This window comes from Silene latifolia, chromosome X (genome assembly GCF_048544455.1).
Source record: "Silene latifolia isolate original U9 population chromosome X, ASM4854445v1, whole genome shotgun sequence".
Taxonomy (NCBI): Eukaryota; Viridiplantae; Streptophyta; class Magnoliopsida; order Caryophyllales; family Caryophyllaceae; genus Silene; species Silene latifolia.
The window spans coordinates 104,008,958-104,027,472 of NC_133537.1; positions in this window are offsets into that span (position 1 = coordinate 104,008,958).

Below are 18,515 nucleotides of genomic sequence, written 5' to 3' on the forward strand. Positions count from 1 at the left end.
CGCAAGCAATAAATCGGGTCTCGATCGTGCCATGCGCTCCGGACTAGAGCACACTATACCAGGAGCTTTGTAGTAAAACGGTTTCCGGCGGTGGAGGTTAAGGTAAGACATAAGGAGCATGACTTCGTGAGAATTGAGCTTACTCACATCATCTCTCGAGTAAAGCGGACAGTGTCAACATCCTTAGAAACATACGAAGGGAAACGTCTTTGGATATCATTAATCAACATGGCACCGACGGTAGGGGCGGGTCTCGCTACCAAATACGGAAGGTACTGAGGTGCGCCACTGTTCTTGGCCACGTCACTAAGGTAGTCATCATCCTCGGCCTCTAAACCCAAATGGTCAGCCAACTCATCAAGGGTAAGCTCATAATCCTCATTCATGAGACGAAAAGAGACGGTCTTGCCCTTCCTATCATAAACAAAAGAGCTCAAAAACTCTAAGGTCAAGTGGAGGGTATGATTTCTTTCTCAAGTGATACAACCCCTCCATGTCCAAAATCTTGAAAATGTGAACTATGTCCTCCTTAATCCCCAAAGTCTCAAGGATACTAGGGTTGACACATCGGGTGGGGCGAAAAGGACGGCGCATAAGAGCCACAAAAGCCTTACGATGATCGAAGTTAGCAAAAATTACCGATGGATGTGCCTCCACCGGCGGTACAACCGGTCCACTGCTACATTGCCCAGCCTCGAGTTGGACATTCGCGCGAGGTCACTTGTTGGGTAAACCTCTAGTTTTCACCATACTGCAAGAAAATCATTTTTAACACAGGATTGACACTTGAAAGTCCTTAGCACAAAAGACGGTTTGTTTTACTTGTATCACTATTTTAGAATGTGGTTTCTAAGATAACTATCAGAAAATCACCAACTAATTTACAATTCATATGGTTCCAAGTTTTTAAATTCTTCAAATCAAAGAATACTCATCATCAATAAGGGAATTTTCGTTTTTGCTAACCCTAGAATTCAGAAATTGAATTTTTCCCCATGAAATTAATCAACCAAAATATACACAAATTCTATATGTGGTTGAATTCGAAAATCAATAAGTTTAAGACTGAATTTCAATGGTTTTTAACAAGGAACCGAAATATAGCATGCTATTACACAAAGTTTTTGAAAACAATTAAGGAATTGAGTTTAAATCTTACCTTAAACTGATTTAGGGCAATATAGAACAAGTGTGGTACCAAGATTTTACCCAAAAGCTTGAGAAAGGAAGAGTATGGAGTTTTAGAGAGAAGGAAAGATGAAGCTGGGAGGCGAAAATAAGAAAGAAAGGCACGGAATTAAGGTTTTTGTATAACCCGCAAAAGGCCTGCTACAGCAACACTCGGTCGAGTGTTGGGAATACTCGGCCGAGTGTTCACTACTCGGTCGAGTATTTAGGATACTCGGCCGAGTGAGCACTACTCGGTCGAGTACCATTCTTACTCGGTCGAGTTTTTAAGACCAGAGTCGATTATTATTCTGACAAAATGGGTACTCGGTTATGTAACTTGATACTCGGCCGAGTTTGGTCTACTCGGTCGAGTACTCGCATCTACTCGGTCGAATTTTTCGAAATAAAGAAGGATTCGTAACTTTTCACTGTTCCTGCAAAATCAAATAATATCGTTCTGAGTTCCGGGATTCTGGCTCGTCACAATTAAAACTGATTCCTACCACGTAAACACATAACAACACGTATATCCGTACATTCATCTCCAAACAATCATCACTTCTACCTTCATCCCTCACTATGCCAAGAAACTATTTTACTGTACCCATATGGCATATGTCACAATCTAATTACGGTACCTACCAGGTTTAGCTCTATATCACATCATTTCTACTTCTGCTAATCACCAGACGTACACATTATTCACATTTGTAACACAATAATTTCACACCTAACACATTCATCATAAAACAAATTGATTAATTTGTCACTGATCACACCTTGCAACAATTCCATATTCACTTCCACTTTTCCACACATCTATCTAACACATACCACTCTAGTAATAGATACGCACACAATAGATGCACACAACACACAACACTTAGCAATCCACGACTCACACTAGCTACCCTTTTCCCGTGTCTGGCTTAAGTCCGATGGGGCCATGATTTTGAAGTGAGGGCGCCTACTCACCCAAAATCTAGCATCGGTTGGGGCTCCCAACGTACATACACCAGGTTCATTTTAATTGACACCCTATGTTCATTAATTTCGTTAGTTCGGAGTTCCAAAATCGTCGGCTCGATACCACTTTGTAACACCCCGCACACCGTAACGCCTTACCAAGGACCATTCCAGATATGACGGTGTCACCATCTCGGTTTCCCGAGGAGGTAGATCAAATTAGACAATACAAGAACTATATTATATCATTTGAATATATCATTTACAATACAATTCTATTCACGGTCCCTAAGATATAGTTCAATTACAACACTTGTGATTCTATAACTCTAGACCAAAGAGCGTGATGACTCGATCCCTCCAATCCCAAAGCAGCAGCGGTAATCAACAATACCGCTAAAACAACCGCTCACCATCCCCGAATGGATCACCGCAGATACCATAAAACAACACGGGGTCGATCTTGACTAATCAAGTATAAGATAAGACAATAAAGTAAACGGTGATCATCCACCATCTCAACCTTACCACATCGTATCATAATCGACTACACCGCGAAGGGTGTAGCCTGCCGTGCTACCCATCGCAAGGTAGCCCTTGCCGCCGGTGGGTGACCGCATCCATTCCCACCTAGTCCAGCTCATCATCGAGCGACTAACATTCCCTGTCCCTTAATGTGCACATCCCCTCCCGTGGCGGGTTCCACGGAGGGCGAACTAGGGTGTGAAGCCACTCCCGCAAGTGACTCCACCACAATCACAATCACATAACACAGCTGTCACACCCCAACGACATCATCACCCCAACACCCATACTCCGATGATCAGCAGATAGACACAAATTACAATACAATCATAATCTCAAATCAATTGAGACCGAGTAGGGAGACCCTACCTCATCGCAAAGCATGAAAGACTTCCAACTACAGCCGCGCACGACTCCAATAAGCAACCTAACAATGATAACCATGTCCTATTACACGACTATACTCAAAGAATCATTCAAAAGGGCACAAGGCAGAAACTTACCTAACCTTGCACATCGGTGACGACATAGACAACCACCCCCCACGTCCTCCTTGCTCCGCGAATCCCGACATTCCCATGATAGGGGTTTAAGCTAATCCCTTTAAGGTATGAGGCTATGGAGTGATAGAGTAGGGAGATGGTCTAGGGTTAGAGAAAGAGAAACTGTCGAGGAAATGAGAAAAATAGAAATGAATCTCGCGAACTCGTACTTATATTAACGCGTCGACAAAGAAATGACCATACTCGGTCGAGTATAGGAACACTCGGCCGAGTAGACTCCACTCGGTCGAGTATTGGTAATACTCGGCCGAGTGGCCTCAACTAGGTCGAGTAACTAACCAATACGTCTCCTATTATCAGTCTGATCCCTCACCCAATCATTCCTAAGGTCTGTTTGGTCAACAAGGTCGGTCAACAACGCTCCTACAAATCCTGGGTGTTACACTGCTGACCTATTAGGACTCATACACACGGATGTATGTGGACCTATGTCAATCACCGCACGAGAAGGCTATAGGTATTTCATCACTTTCACGGACGATTTAAGTAGATATGGCTATGTTTACTTAATGAAGCACAAAAGTGAATCCTTTGAGAAATTCAAAGAATACCGAACAGGTACAGAACCTCTTTGGGTAGAAAGATTAAAACACTGCGTTTAGATCGTGGTGGCGAGTATCTTTCTCACGAGTTTGATCAACACCTTAAGGACTGTGGGATTGCCTTACAGTTAACTCCACCCGGAACACCTCAGTTGAATGGTGTGTCCGAACGGAGAAATCGAACACTTCTTGATATGGTTCGATCCATGATGAGTCACACGGTATTACCTGATTCATTATGGGGTTATGCTCTTACATGTCATTTTGCTCTAATACTTAACCGAAGTCCGTCTAAAGTCTGTTGACAAGACTCCATATGAACTATGGAAGGGAACGGTCCCTAACTTGTCCTTTATACGGGTTTGGGGCTGCGAGGCTTATGTCAAGTGGAGACACGAGGATAAGCTCGGCCCGCGATCGGTCAAGACATACTTTATAGGCTATCCTAAAGGAACACTTGGTCATTACTTCTATTCGCCAACCGAACAACGTGTTTTTGTTGCAGCTAGTGCGACATTCTTAGAGAAGGAATTTCTCGAGAATGCAAAGAGTGATAGAACCTTGAATCGTCGGAGATTCCAGAACCAACTACCGAGCAACCATTGGAGGAACCAGTTCCTTCAATCCCCTGCTGATTAATATTCTGAGGAACCTAGAAGGTCGGGAAGAGTCTCTATTCCTCCGGACAGATACATCGGTATGGTCGAGGAACATGACATAGATGACATTCTACTCTTAACGAGTAGTGAACCCGTAACCTATAAAGGTGCCATGACTAGTTCTGACTCAAAGCTATGGATTGAGGCCATGCAATCCGAGATGGACTCTATGTATGAGAACAACGTATGGGATCTTGTTGACTTACCTGCTAAGGTTCGTCCCCTTCAATGCAAATGGCTTTACAAGATAAAGCATTCTGTGGAAGGTCAACAAGATATCTATAAAGCACGACTAGTTGCTAAAGGTTTCACCCAAGTGCCAGGTTTGCACTACGATGAGATTTTTGCACCCGTAGTCATGCTGCGTTCCATTCGGATTATCTTAGCGATTGCCGCTTTTCATGACTATCAAATTTGGCAAATGGACGTGAAAGCCGCCTTCTTAAACGGTTTTTTGGAGGAAGAGTTGTACATGGTGCAACCCGAAGGTTTCATCGATCCTGAACATCCTAAGAAAGTATGCAAGCTTAAGCGTTCCATTTATGGACTTAAGCAAGCATCTCGGAGTTGGAATCATCGCTTCGACCAAGTGATAAAAGAAAATGGATTCATTCGATCAGTCGAGGAACCATGTCTCTATATCAAGTCGAGTGGGAGCAAGATTGTCTTTCTAATATTGTATGTTGACGACATACTCCTGATTGGGAATGACATACCTCTCTTAACTTCGGTGAAAGTATGGTTGAAGAACCATTTCCAGATGAAAGATCTGGGTGAGGCACAAAGAATTTTGGGCATCCGTATCTATCGAGATAGATCACGTCGGATGTTATCTCTCAGTCAGGAGTCTTACATAGACAAAGTCCTAGAGAGATTCAGCATGACTAACTCCAAAAAGGGTTTCCTTCCTATGGCTCCAGGGGTGCATTTGAGCAAGTCTCGAGGCACGGAGACACAGGAAGAGAAAGAGCGCATGACACGGATTCCTTATGCCTCGGCTATAGGATCAATCATGTATGCCATGATATGCACACGTCCGGACGTGGCATATGCATTGAGTATGACAAGTCGATTCCAACAAAGCATCGGGTGAATCACATTGGTGGTTGTCAAGAACATTCTTAAGTACCTACGGAGGACTAAAGATTGGGCATTGACTTATGGAGGCCCTCAAAAGCTATGCGCAACAGTTCGCAGATGCTAGCTTTCAAACGGATCGAGATGACTCGAAATCTCAATCTGGATTCGTTTTTACTCTTAATGGCGTTGCGATCGGTGGAAGAGATCCAAACAAAGCTGTTACAGCAGATTCTACGACCGAGTCCGAAAGTACTATGCCGCGTCCGAAGCTACAAAGGAAGCGATATGGATGCGTCAATTCTTACATGGACTATCCGTAGTGCCTAGTTCGAATGACCCGATCACCATCTATTGTGACAATAGAGGTGCCATCTTCCAGGCTAAGGAGCCCAAGTCTAGCAACAAATCTAGGCATGTACAACGGAAAGCTCATCTAATCCGAGATTACGTGGAGCAAAAGGAAGTAGTGATAGAAAAGATTGCTACTGATGATAATATAACAGATCCTCTCACTAAACCATTACGAGAAGATAAGCATGAAGGGCACGTTCTTTCCATGGGAATTAAACGTGTTCCTGAGTTGTAGTACTCTTTTATGGATTAGATTCATTCTTTTTGTACTCTATACAACATCATCGTTTTGATATTTATATATATTTTGTTTTTCATGTGGAATTGTACGACAATTTTTGAACACCACAAAGTGAACTGAACAAACATTATATTTCTAGTCCTTAATTGCCCACATGAGCTGATAACTCTGGCAATTATTTTGTGACGTTGGTTGATGGTGGGTTCAACAAGCCATAAGTCAAACGGTTGACTGACCAATCACAGAGGCGAGTTATACGGATCTCTCGTAGGACACAATTGTGACATCGACGTGGAGTCCTAAATGTTTTATAACATTCGGTGCCCGGTCGTGGATAGGACCTCCATGGTGATCCTAAGAGTCGATTCTTTTGACTATCGACTGTCTCTTGAGACTAAGGCAGATTTTGGGTGACTTTGGTTTCTTTCTCACGGTCATCCGTAACAGGGGGCCAAGTAGATTTTTTTCGGGTCATTTCATGTTTGTGCTTAGATCGGAAGGAGTCGAGTTGAAGGAAATATTCAGCCTTTATCAGTTACTCGATATTTCTCAGGGCCACTCGAGGAGTCAGAATCGAAATGCATGGCCATGCTCGGATCTGATTCGTTTTATCGATTAAGTTACTCTCTAGTCGGGGAAACCACTCTTGATACGGATCGATTGTAAAATACGACCTTTGCGGATCCGGATCTGCAAATTGTTTTACATTGAGTGGGAGAAATTTTAAATGAGTATGAGAATCGGTTATCGCACATACACTTGTACGGACAAGTGGGAGTTTGTTGGAGCTTGTGTCTTCCAGTTAGTGCGGATAACGTCATTGCACATACACTTGTACAGACAAGTGGGAGCTTGTTGGGTGGTGTCCTTAACTTGATTAGTGCAAGGACTTATAAATCTCTAAAAGGATCAAAGGGCATACTTTTGGTATTATTATCAGTTGATCCACGTTTATCAATAACGGTTGGCTTGCTAGATAAGTTTGACGTTATTGTCATACAGATGGCGGTGATCAACTGGTCCCTAAAACTCACACCTATAGGATACGTTTGAGAGACGTGTGTATGAAAATACGGTCATGTTGATGCCAATTTTGACTAACCAGTTAGTCCGAGTTATTGACTAGTAATTAGTCAAACGTGATGTTGAGATATTTTATTTAATACGGATTAAATAAAATGGGCTAAGCGAATTAAGTGATTAATTCGTAAATTGAATGTAAACGATTTATATTCGATTAATGTATATTGAATAAATTAATTATACAATATCGTCTTTGTCGTACATGATTAATACTTCAACTAACCCGTGTTATTAGTTGATATTTTAATAGCCGATAACCGATGACGATTTATAATAAAAACCGCGTCATATACATTTTAGCGAGACGAGTCGGATCAGTCGGATCACGAGTTAAATGAGGAGAAAGTGGAAAGCCCACTCCCTCCTCTAGTGACCCGCGGACCGAGGCAACAAAAGGAGAGCCTTCTCTCCTTTTGAAACCTAATTTCATTTTGACAACAAAATTAGGGTTTTGGAGATCATTTTCTCTCTGAAACCTAGATCTCACATCTCGAAAAACTCACATCAAGTTCTCTCAATATTGCAAGGCAATTAGAGAACGCATTTCTAGCACAAGGGCATATTCTTAGACGATCTTGGGTGCAACAATTAGGAGGAGGTCTACTTTGATCTCTCATTGCCGAATTGCACTAGGACCGAAGGTTAATTCTTGTGCTTAATCGTTTTTCATTATATTTCGTTTATGACCATATTTCACATGTTAAATTTACGTTATAATCCTTAAATTTAAAGGGTCTTATACGGATATTACCCTACATCCACTACTAACATTATTCATTTCATATGATTACCCATTTACTACTTATACTAAATATAACATTAATTAACCCGAAACGACGAACAACGCATGAAAAACCGTGAATCAAGCAACGGGCCGACCCGGGCCAACCCCAAGGCAGCCGTGGGCCTGCCTGGGCCTGCCGGGCCTGTTGGGCCTAGTGGGGCGCCACCCCAAACCCTCCATTTCTCCATTTTTGTTCGTTTAACATCGTGCAAGCATCAATTAGTCATTCCCAATTCATTCCCATATTAATATGTGAACTTAAACATACAAAAGACATGAATTAGACATGAATTTAACCCATATTATCATGTGAAATAAACCACTCAATTAACAATCACAAAATCATACAAAAAGCAAAGAATGTGACATTTAATCGTCGAGTAACTCGAAATATGTTACCTTAAGCTAGAAAAAGGCAAATAACCCTTGAGAAAACCCTAAAAACAGTAGCTACCCATCATCCTCTACTACATAGGAGTCCCCTATATCATCCTCATAATCTTCACCTATTAAAAACAACAAAAACACAACAATAATCACTAAAACCGAAATTATGCCCCAAAATCATCTTAAATCAACATAATGAAAACTGAAATTAAAACATACTAGGATGTAGATCTTGAAGAGAGGATTCCGAAAATATAAATTTTGCGAAAATCGGACTAGAAACGAAGAAATTATGATGAAATTACGATTGTAAGATTATCTTATTATTTTTTTTTTGTGTGGATTTCGGTCAAGAGGCACAAAAGAAGAACAAAGGAAGTCCTAGGAAGGAATGGGAAGGAGGAAGAGGAGGTGTGCCGAGAAAGGAGAAAGAGGAGCGGGATTTGGCGGAATTTCATTAGTCGATTTTGGCTCGATTCGACGATAGTTAGAACCGTTTGTCAAATACAAATTCCGACAAGGCCAAAGTTCTTAAACACGAGATTACAAGAAGATTGATTACTCATATGACCCATTTCCAAAACCGTTTACCCAATTTTCACAGAGTTGCCATTTTTCCCGATATGCCCTTATTTCGAAATAAAAGGTTTTTACACGGTTTAAACTATTTTTAAACATTTCGAAACTATCAAAATAAATACTTTACTTCAAAATATAATAGAATTATATTTCTTTGAATTGTTTTTACTTCAAATACATTAATATTAATTTCAACTTGACTAATAAATTACTTCCGCAATATCATAACGGTCCGAAATTACGGGGTGTTACAATCACCCCTCCTTTTAAAAAGTTTCGTCCTCGAAACTTAGAGGAGAAATTATAGTAAACAACATCTTAATAATATAGTCATAAGAAAAGTATAGGTATCTTTCCAATGAAACGGTGATACTCTTGTTGATCAGACAAGAACATCCACACTTCATATCAAGATATAAAAACATTTCTACACCAATAAATGAGAAAACCCATTATTGGGACGTCTCCAATAACGAGATTTAACACTCATTAATGTTAAAATCATTAAAAATCATAAAAGTATTTTCAAAATTCTAGTTCAAAGTTTTATTATCAGGGACAAATCAAAATACGAAATCATTCGCGATAAGTGCGAGAACTAGTTACTAGACATCTCTAATAACGAATCGACAACGAATCAACGCCAAAACAAAATGAAAGCGAAAGGTTAAATGCAATTGTTATAGAAAAATGGTAAATCATTTTTCAAACTTTCCAAAAGTCAAGTTTTCCAAATCTAATACAAAGTTTAACAATGAATTGAAAAGTTAACTCACATTGGTCCGAACTTACACAAAACGAGAAATAGCTTAGGTATCAAATCAAACACTAAAGTTGAAAGAGAGTGAGGAATCATTTTCAAATGTTATAGAAAGAGGTCAATTTGTAGATTTAACTCCCAATTCAAAATATTGAACCAAAAGTTTACTCAAACTAGATAGAATCTATGCAAGATGGAAAACCACTCGGGAACGCGGAGTGCAACTCGCGATAGGGAACTCACAACCAACAGATCATAAGGAACTGAACTCTTGAAGGTGGAATTTTTGGATGAAGTCAACAAAGATGTCAATGAACAAGACGCTTTACTCAGAAAGTCAAATGAGTTCCAAAAAGGCGAACCCAACGGAACAAGCCAGAATAGCAAGAATGACAATTGTCGGAGATCGGAATTAGGAAGATCGATACCTCGAGAAAGGTTCACTCAATTTCCAACCACATTGTCATCCTACTAGGTCCTCCGAACATCAACAGGGCAACAACCAGAGGCCACACTAATCCAAAGAGCCATCAGAACCACTCAACGACAAGTCTACTTATAAGCTAATCTTTGAGACAATCATATCCTCTACAATTATAACTTAACAATTTCCCAATCAAAATGTTTCCACCAATATCCTCCACCGAACAAAATCAAAATCCAAAGTCGAAACTAGTAACAATATTATACCCTTACCAAGATTCAACATTCCCAAACGCATTCCTACTTGAAACCAACCCGCAAGCAACAAGTTGCACTATCCGATCCATAATTAGCACTAACTATAAGATAAATGGGTTCATCACACAAATCATCTGATCAGTTTACTCAAGATTCACTATCCTACTTCCCAACAATATTCCAATTCCAATAGAAGATTCCTCAAAGAATTAAATATAAGGTCCAAACTTACAATAACATTCCACTAACTTAGCTATCAATCCCCAATACCGTAAAGTAAGGCTCAGATGACAAACGAACAATCCCCGAATGAACAATGCCCAAAACAAATCCAAAATAACCATAAGAATACTCCACCGAGGTAAACTACTCCCATTAGTCTCATCATCAAATCGAAACCAAAGTGAGTCTTATACCACCAAATAACGCGAACCTCAAATCGCAAGGAGACTACAACATTGCCATCATAAGAGTTCCATCAAAAATCTAGCTCTCATATTACATGGTCAAATACAGACACAAACTCCTACACCAATTCCCGACAAAAACCAAAATACAAAAATCCTCAAATCACATCCCACTAACTCTGTAAACATGGTCAACAAGGTACCAACTATACTAAGTAGATAAGGAGTGATAACGGAATAGAGAAACAATAAAATATTTTCGAAGGGTACATGAGCATGACAAGTTAGGAAACTAGGGAGTCGGACCGTAAAGATAATGGTTGACAGAAATAAGAGGTACTCGAGTTAAGAAGATATCTCGGGCAAGAAGAAGATACGTAAACTTTGGCATAAATACAGGGTTCAACGAACGCTAAAGAGAAGGAGAGGAGAACAGAAGCGGCATAATGAAAGGATTACCGCTTAACCAAGCGCTCCTCAGAGCTTATGATCAAGGACGAAGGGAATTTAGACAACACTCGAAACGGTTCCAAAAACTTCCTAACAACAAAACTCATAACCACATCACTCCCAAGGGTTTCCTCAATCGCTCATGTTACCTCATCCTAATCTATTCCCTGAAACAAGGTACTCCACTATAAGTGTGATCTCATCTCTCCAAATCCTCAAACATACAGAAACAATTTCACAAGCCTAAGGTCAAGGCTTCCAACAAAGCTATATTCGTATCCAACTAGGGTCAATTATGGGTTCCTCAAATATTCCCCAAAGTTCTCCTTTCAAAACAAGGTAGTAACATACCAACCCAAAATCTGAAAAATCAATAGGATCTCAAGTTTCTCTATCCTTTTACTTATTAAGGATTCCCAAAAGCGGAACTACACTCAGCTACAACATCATCACATCATCTCAAGTACCCAACGCGACCTCAAGGTCTATAAAACTATAGGGTTAACAAATTCTTCTCCATACTAAGTCTCTCTCAACTCAAGAACTCTCAAGAGCCAACTAATACCAGATCACATCACCAATCCATTATGGTCATCAACATCCCAAAGAGTATTCTTCACATTTGACATCTTAAAACTTACTTACCATCAAATTCCTCAAGAAACAAGGGCTTAAATGTAACAACACTTTATCACCTCAAAATTCCTAAAACCATAAATTGAAACTATGTTCTTTAACCTAATAATTGGTGACAACCATACCTCAAGTAGTAATCAATACCACTCGCTAAAACCAACTAATAATCCCACATTTAACATTTCTCCCATGGTAACTTATACATTATCAAACCCTCATATCCAAAGTGATTATGGAAGCCAACCACAACCTCGACTACTCAGTCAATCCTATATCCTCAAATTCACCATTCAGTTTCATATATTTAAAGTCAAGTACTAAGCACTAGTATCCCAAACATAAACAACAATGTCATGTTCCATAACCTTAGTAACCAATGCAACTCACACTTGGCACATAAAATCCACCAATCCAACGCACTCACTTTATCAAGGATCTATGGGTTTAAGAACCATCAAGTATGTCTCATCACACTACCTAAGTCTTTCCAACATCAAATCCTCTCAAAACCAGGAAAGGGTCAAACACCAACAAACTCCTCAAAGATCAAATTTCCAACCAAGGTCAACATTCCTCAAAAGAAAGAGTACCATCAAAAGGCGTTAAGGGAGGATAAGCAAGGAACAAAGGACAAGTTAGAGAATATAAAAGTGACTTACAAGGAATAAGAAAAGAGGATTTAGAAGAAGGAGTAGGCATTAAGAAGTAAAGAACGGGGCAAGGTACACAAAGAATGAGAAACATCTTCGAGGAAGTAGAAACATTCTTCAAAGTTGAACAAATCTTCAATCCTCAGCAATAGGCACCAAATCTTGATCACCACATTGTTAAGCTCACAGTCATTGATCCAAGGACACAACACTCATTAAATGACAATCAACAAACATGTTAGAACCTACCAAAGAGCAATCACAAAGAGACTACAACATAAAATCCTAAATCTACCCATCCTACCCATCTCTCATGTTTATTATTTTAAGATCAAATTATTTATATTGGGGTGCACAAACGTGCGTCGGGAGCAACAAGCTCTGACACCAACTGTGACACCCTCATTTTTAGCGTAAAATAAACACGTAAAATTTTATGGAAAAACTGACAGGATATGTTTGTAATTGGTTCAACCAGATAAAACCTGTAATTTTAAAAACTTTTCTAAACCAACCACAAACACTTCCAAATGAAGAGTGCCAAAACCTGCAAATACTAACACCCTAATTTACATAACATGCTAAATTCGCGAGAATAAAGTGATACAAACCAAAATAAGGGAGGGAGACATATGTCCGTTCAAAATATAAACACAACCAAATGTTTAAAGGTTTACTACAAAATAGCCAAACTAAGTCCAAGGTTCTTTTGCTCACTAGCTCGTCTGTGACCCCATCTAATCATCATCAACCTGTCAATCGCATTTTATACAAACACGAAAGCCACAATTCGGTGGGGAGTAACTTCAAGTCCCACCACGAAATGTCATATTTAATGTAACATGTAACGTAACATGTAAACCACATCACAAATAATCTAGATATCAAATATTCTAACAAGTGAACTCTAAATTGACCAAATTAAACTATCATGTGAAACATATACCAAGCAGTAATCCAAACTTTATCAAGTAACCGGCTTGCATCTCACCTATTACAATTCATAAAATCACCAAACAAGAAAGGAAAATATATCAAAGACAGGCATAAGTTCTTAGTACGGTCAATAGTCACTCTGTAACTCGAGTCTATACCACGAGGTAGGGAAGGTAATCGAACCGGTATCATGGCTCAGAGGTTCTATCAAAACATGGCCAAGACACAACACAACCCTAGCCTAAAATCACTGAGACCTAGACATGCGGATACACACCACCGCACCCAAGACCCACAATTTTTCTAAAACAAAGTGAGTACCCTAAGGAGTCCACCAAAGGGTTGGCTAGTACTTAAGCTGACCACTTACTATCAAAATAAGTAACGAGGTCATGCCCCAACTTGGATATAAACCCACCAAGTCAGGAACACAGAGGCTATCAAGCAGTGAACATACACTCGTCAAGGACTATAATGGCCTATCTATGATGAAGGCCGAAATACTCACCTAGGACCTAAATAAAACCAATCTAGGTCCCAGCTTGAATACTTTAGCCCACACCACACAAGACAAGTAGGACACCCAATTAACCAAAAGAGAGGCAAAGAGTCCAAACTTGACAATATTAAAGGTTTCAGGGAATCTAGGGCCGTTTCTACAACATAAGAAACCATTCAAATCAACCAACAACATATGTGAAATAAAAACATAATAAATGGCCTAAAACAAGAGTAAGGCCAATTATCCAATTTACACAATAATTTCATCCAACCGAATTTTTACCCGCAACCCTGACCTGCGGCAGTTCGGGTTCAATCATGGTGACCAATCACACAATTGACTCGACATCGATTGATCAAAGGGACTAAGGCTCGATTTTCGGCATAATCATCCAAACATTACAATTATCGCTATAAAATTCATTTTAAGCCTATTCATTACAATTTCATATTATAACCTATCCTAACATGTGCAAACTACTAATATAAACATAATTTTACCAACATCATTATATCCACTACTAACATTATTCATTTAATATGATTACCCATTTACTACTTATACTAAATATAACATTAATTAACCCGAAACGACGAACAACGCATGAAAAACCGCGAATCAAGCAACGGGCCGACCCGGGCCAACCCCAAGGCGACGTGTGGGCTGCACAGGGCTGCCGGCCTCTTGGGCCTAGTGGACCGCCACCCCAAACCCTCCATTTCTCCATTTTTGTTCAGTTTAACATCGTATGAAGCATCAATTAGTCATTCCCAATTCATTCCCATACTAATATGTGAACTTAAACATACAAAAGACATGAATTAGACATGAATTTAACCCATATTATCATGTGAAATAAACCACTCAATTAACAATCACAAAATCATACAAAAAGCAAAGAATGTGACATTTAATCGTCGAGTAACTCGAAATATGTTACCTTAAGCTAGAAAAAGGCAAATAACCCTTGAGAAAACCCTAAAAACAGTAGCTACCCATCATCCTCTACTACATAGGAGTCCCCTATATCATCCTCATAATCTTCACCTATTAAAAACAACAAAAACACAACAATAATCACTAAAACCGAAATTATGCCCCAAAATCATCTTAAATCAACATAATGAAAACTGAAATTAAAACATACTAGGATGTAGATTTTGAAGAGAGGATTCCGAAAATATAAATTTTGCGAAAATCGGACTAGAAACGAAGAAATTATGATGAAATTACGATTGTAAGATTATCTTATTATTTTTTTTTGTGTGGATTTCGGTCAAGAGGCACAAAAGAAGAACAAAGGAAGTCCTAGGAAGGAATGGGAAGGAGGAAGAGGAGGTGTGCCGAGAAAGGAGAAAGAGGAGCGGGATTTGGCGGAATTTCATTAGTCGGTTTTGGCTCGATTCGACGATAATTAGAACCGTTTGTCAAATACAAATTCCGACAAGGCCAAAGTTCTTAAACACGAGATTACAAGAAGATTGAGTACTCATATGACCCATTTCCAAAACCGTTTACCCAATTTTCACAGAGTTGCCATTTTTCCCGATATGCCCTTATTTCGAAATAAAAGGTTTTTACACGGTTTAAACTATTTTTAAACATTTCGAAACTATCAAAATAAATACATTACTTCAAAATATAATAGAATTATATTTCTTTGAATTATTTTTACTTCAAATACATTAATATTAATTTCAACTTGACTAATAAATTACTTCCGCAATATCATAACGGTCCGAAATTACGGGGTGTTACAAGCAGGCTGACACGGCAACCTCCTGAACTAAGGGAACCTAAGAAACAAGCACACAGGATATAAGCTAAAACTTGCCAAAAATTAAGGCAAGGGGCATTCCAGAACATGGCCAAGATACGGCCCCTGAGTTTAACTGCCACCTTGGCGGGGCTACCAGAACAAGTTTAAAAAACTTACAAGTCTGCCACCATTGGGCCAGACTACCAAAAAGTTCATTGATATAAAAAAAAACATCTTAATTATCGGGCACATTAATGACCTCCACTTCTGGCACCTCCTCTGCCTGCTGACCCTCTGTTTCAAGTACCGCACCAGCCTGCACACCCTCAGCTGCCATAGCTTCCTGAGCTCCGTCAGCAGCATCCTAGGGCATTCCAGCATCTCCACCAGCAGCTTGCTCAGCCAGTGTATGAGAATTCACCTCCCCAACTTCAGGCATCAGTGCACTCAGATCAGGTGAGGTGGTGTAGAGCATCTCCAGCTATCTCTCCTCCTCCTCTATAGCTTGCTGGGTGGGAGCCTCCTCAAGAGCAGCATGCATCCCGCTGATTTTTCCCCGCCAGGTAGCATAGGCAACAACATTGGTGGCCAGGGAGATCAGCTCGCTGATCAACTCATCAGAACGCTTGAGGGAATCAGAGAAGGTGCTACACACCTCTTGAGTGCATGCCAGCTGATCGGCCCCTTCCTTCAGCTTCTTCTTCGCAAAAGCAAGCTCAACCTTCAGTTCCACCACGCGTTCCTTCAGATCAGATCGCTTCTGCGCCAAGTCGGCAACTGTCCCCTTCAGCTCTTGGTTTTTGGCGTTGGTGGCACGACTGGTGGTCTGCACTATGTTGATCATCTTCCTGTTATAAAGTACAGACTTGAGGGTTTGAGGCAGAAAAAATCAAAAGTCAGCAAGAAGGATTTAAAAAAAAAAAAAAAAAAGATATATATTTTGGAACAGGTAGAAGACGAAGATCACTTACCATAAAGGCGTTGTGCACATCGTTCTCAGCCATCTCCTCTGGAGAAAATTCCGAGAAAGCCTCTTTCAGAGGAGGGAAGAGCACCTGGTCGATCTCTGGCCAGTAGGGCACTCTATCAACATTCCCAAAACCTTCTGGGAAGTGTGCAATAGTGCCTCCGCTAGCTGAAGCACAAGGACTGGCAGGAGGAGTAGGGGGAAGGCGAGATAATGGATCAACCTCCAAGGGCTCAGGCCTAGCAGAACTGGAATGCGTAGGAGGGGTCTGGAAAGAGGCGGCAGGAGCACTCCTCTTGGAGGCGGATGCCACGTCAAGACTGGCAGTAGATCTCTTTCTTTTTGCACTTTGGAGGATGACCTCCAGAGGATCAACTTTTGAACCTGCAAGCAGACATAATCTCAGGCGTTAGGACAGTTAAAGCATTAGTCAGATTGGAGAGGGTTGGAGGAGGAAGCAGGTGAGAAACCAGGAAGCAGGTCAGGAAACTTTCTCTCGGATTCAGAGATACAGAACAACTTGCTGCAGGCAGGAATCTGGGCACCAATATGAGTCAGATTGCAGGGACCTGCACAAGGGCGATGAAGTAAGCTAGTAAGCAACGAGATAAATAAATCAGGTGACACGTAGGCTACTTACTCGAAGTTATGACCTATTTCTCGAAGATGTAATCGGCAGGCGGCTGGATGGAGTCCTTCCTCACGAAGAAGAAGTCCTTAAACCATTTCTCATCTCGGGATTTGGACACATGCCTAAAGGGAGCCTCTCCACGGCCCCAGAAAGAGAATTGGCCCCTGCCCAGGGACCTGATATTGTACATGTGGGCAGAGATTTGTGCCATGGCAAAATTATTTGTAAAGATGAAGTCTTAGATAAGTTTGGGAAAAGGAAAACGGAGGCCATATCTAAACAGGTACATATCAAAACAAACCTATTCGGGACGAAGGGCATCAGCTTTCTGACCCGGTTCAGGGATGACAATATCCACCCCATCACCAAGACCAAGCAAGCCCTTGATCATGGGAATGTCAGCAGAAGTCAAGACGGAGTCACAGTCATGGGGGTAAGTGAAGAGTCCCCAAGAAGGGAAGATCGGGTCAGGATTACGGTCAGTGGGGGTGGAAGTTAATGAGGAATGTCGGGTTTTACCCATTGTGAAGAAAGATAAAATGGAAATTAAGAAGAAAAGAGGAGGGAAATACCTGGTGGAAGGGACGATGAAGGATGAAACAGTGGAGCCGGCAAGGTGAGAGAAGAGGGAGGTTAAGGGTTTTAGGTGAGAAAGGGGGAGTTTTTATGAAAAGTAATTAATGGAAGTGGGGGTGGAGGTTGAGGTTATAAAGGAAGAGAGAGGGAGTAGGGTGCGAGAAAAGAGGGGAAGGACGGCTGAAATGATGGGGTGCATGAAAAGGAGTGAAAATGACGGCTTAGGGTTTTAACAGACGATTACGTAAATTCCTTGCTCGACACCACGAAGCGTACTTCACAAGAAATTTGGGGCAAATTGTTTGGGCTAAAAATAACATAATAAGGGAAGGCCCACTTAACAAATAATGGGTCACACAGAAAAGGATAAAGAGAAGGGGAGCCCATAGCTGGAGTGAAGCGCCGGGGAAGGGAAGTGGGTTGGCATACGCGGGAAGAGACCGAAAGCCCATTGGAGGAGACGCTTGGAATTAGGAAAGAGAAGTAAGAGAGAAGTTACGGAGAAGTCAGGGAGAAGTCAGGGAGATCAGGGAGAATTGGGGAAGAAGACCAAACATGGAGAGAGTTGTTATGGGAGTTGTATTCCCTTTCCATAATCAAGGAAGGACATGACTAGGATTCTTACCCTAT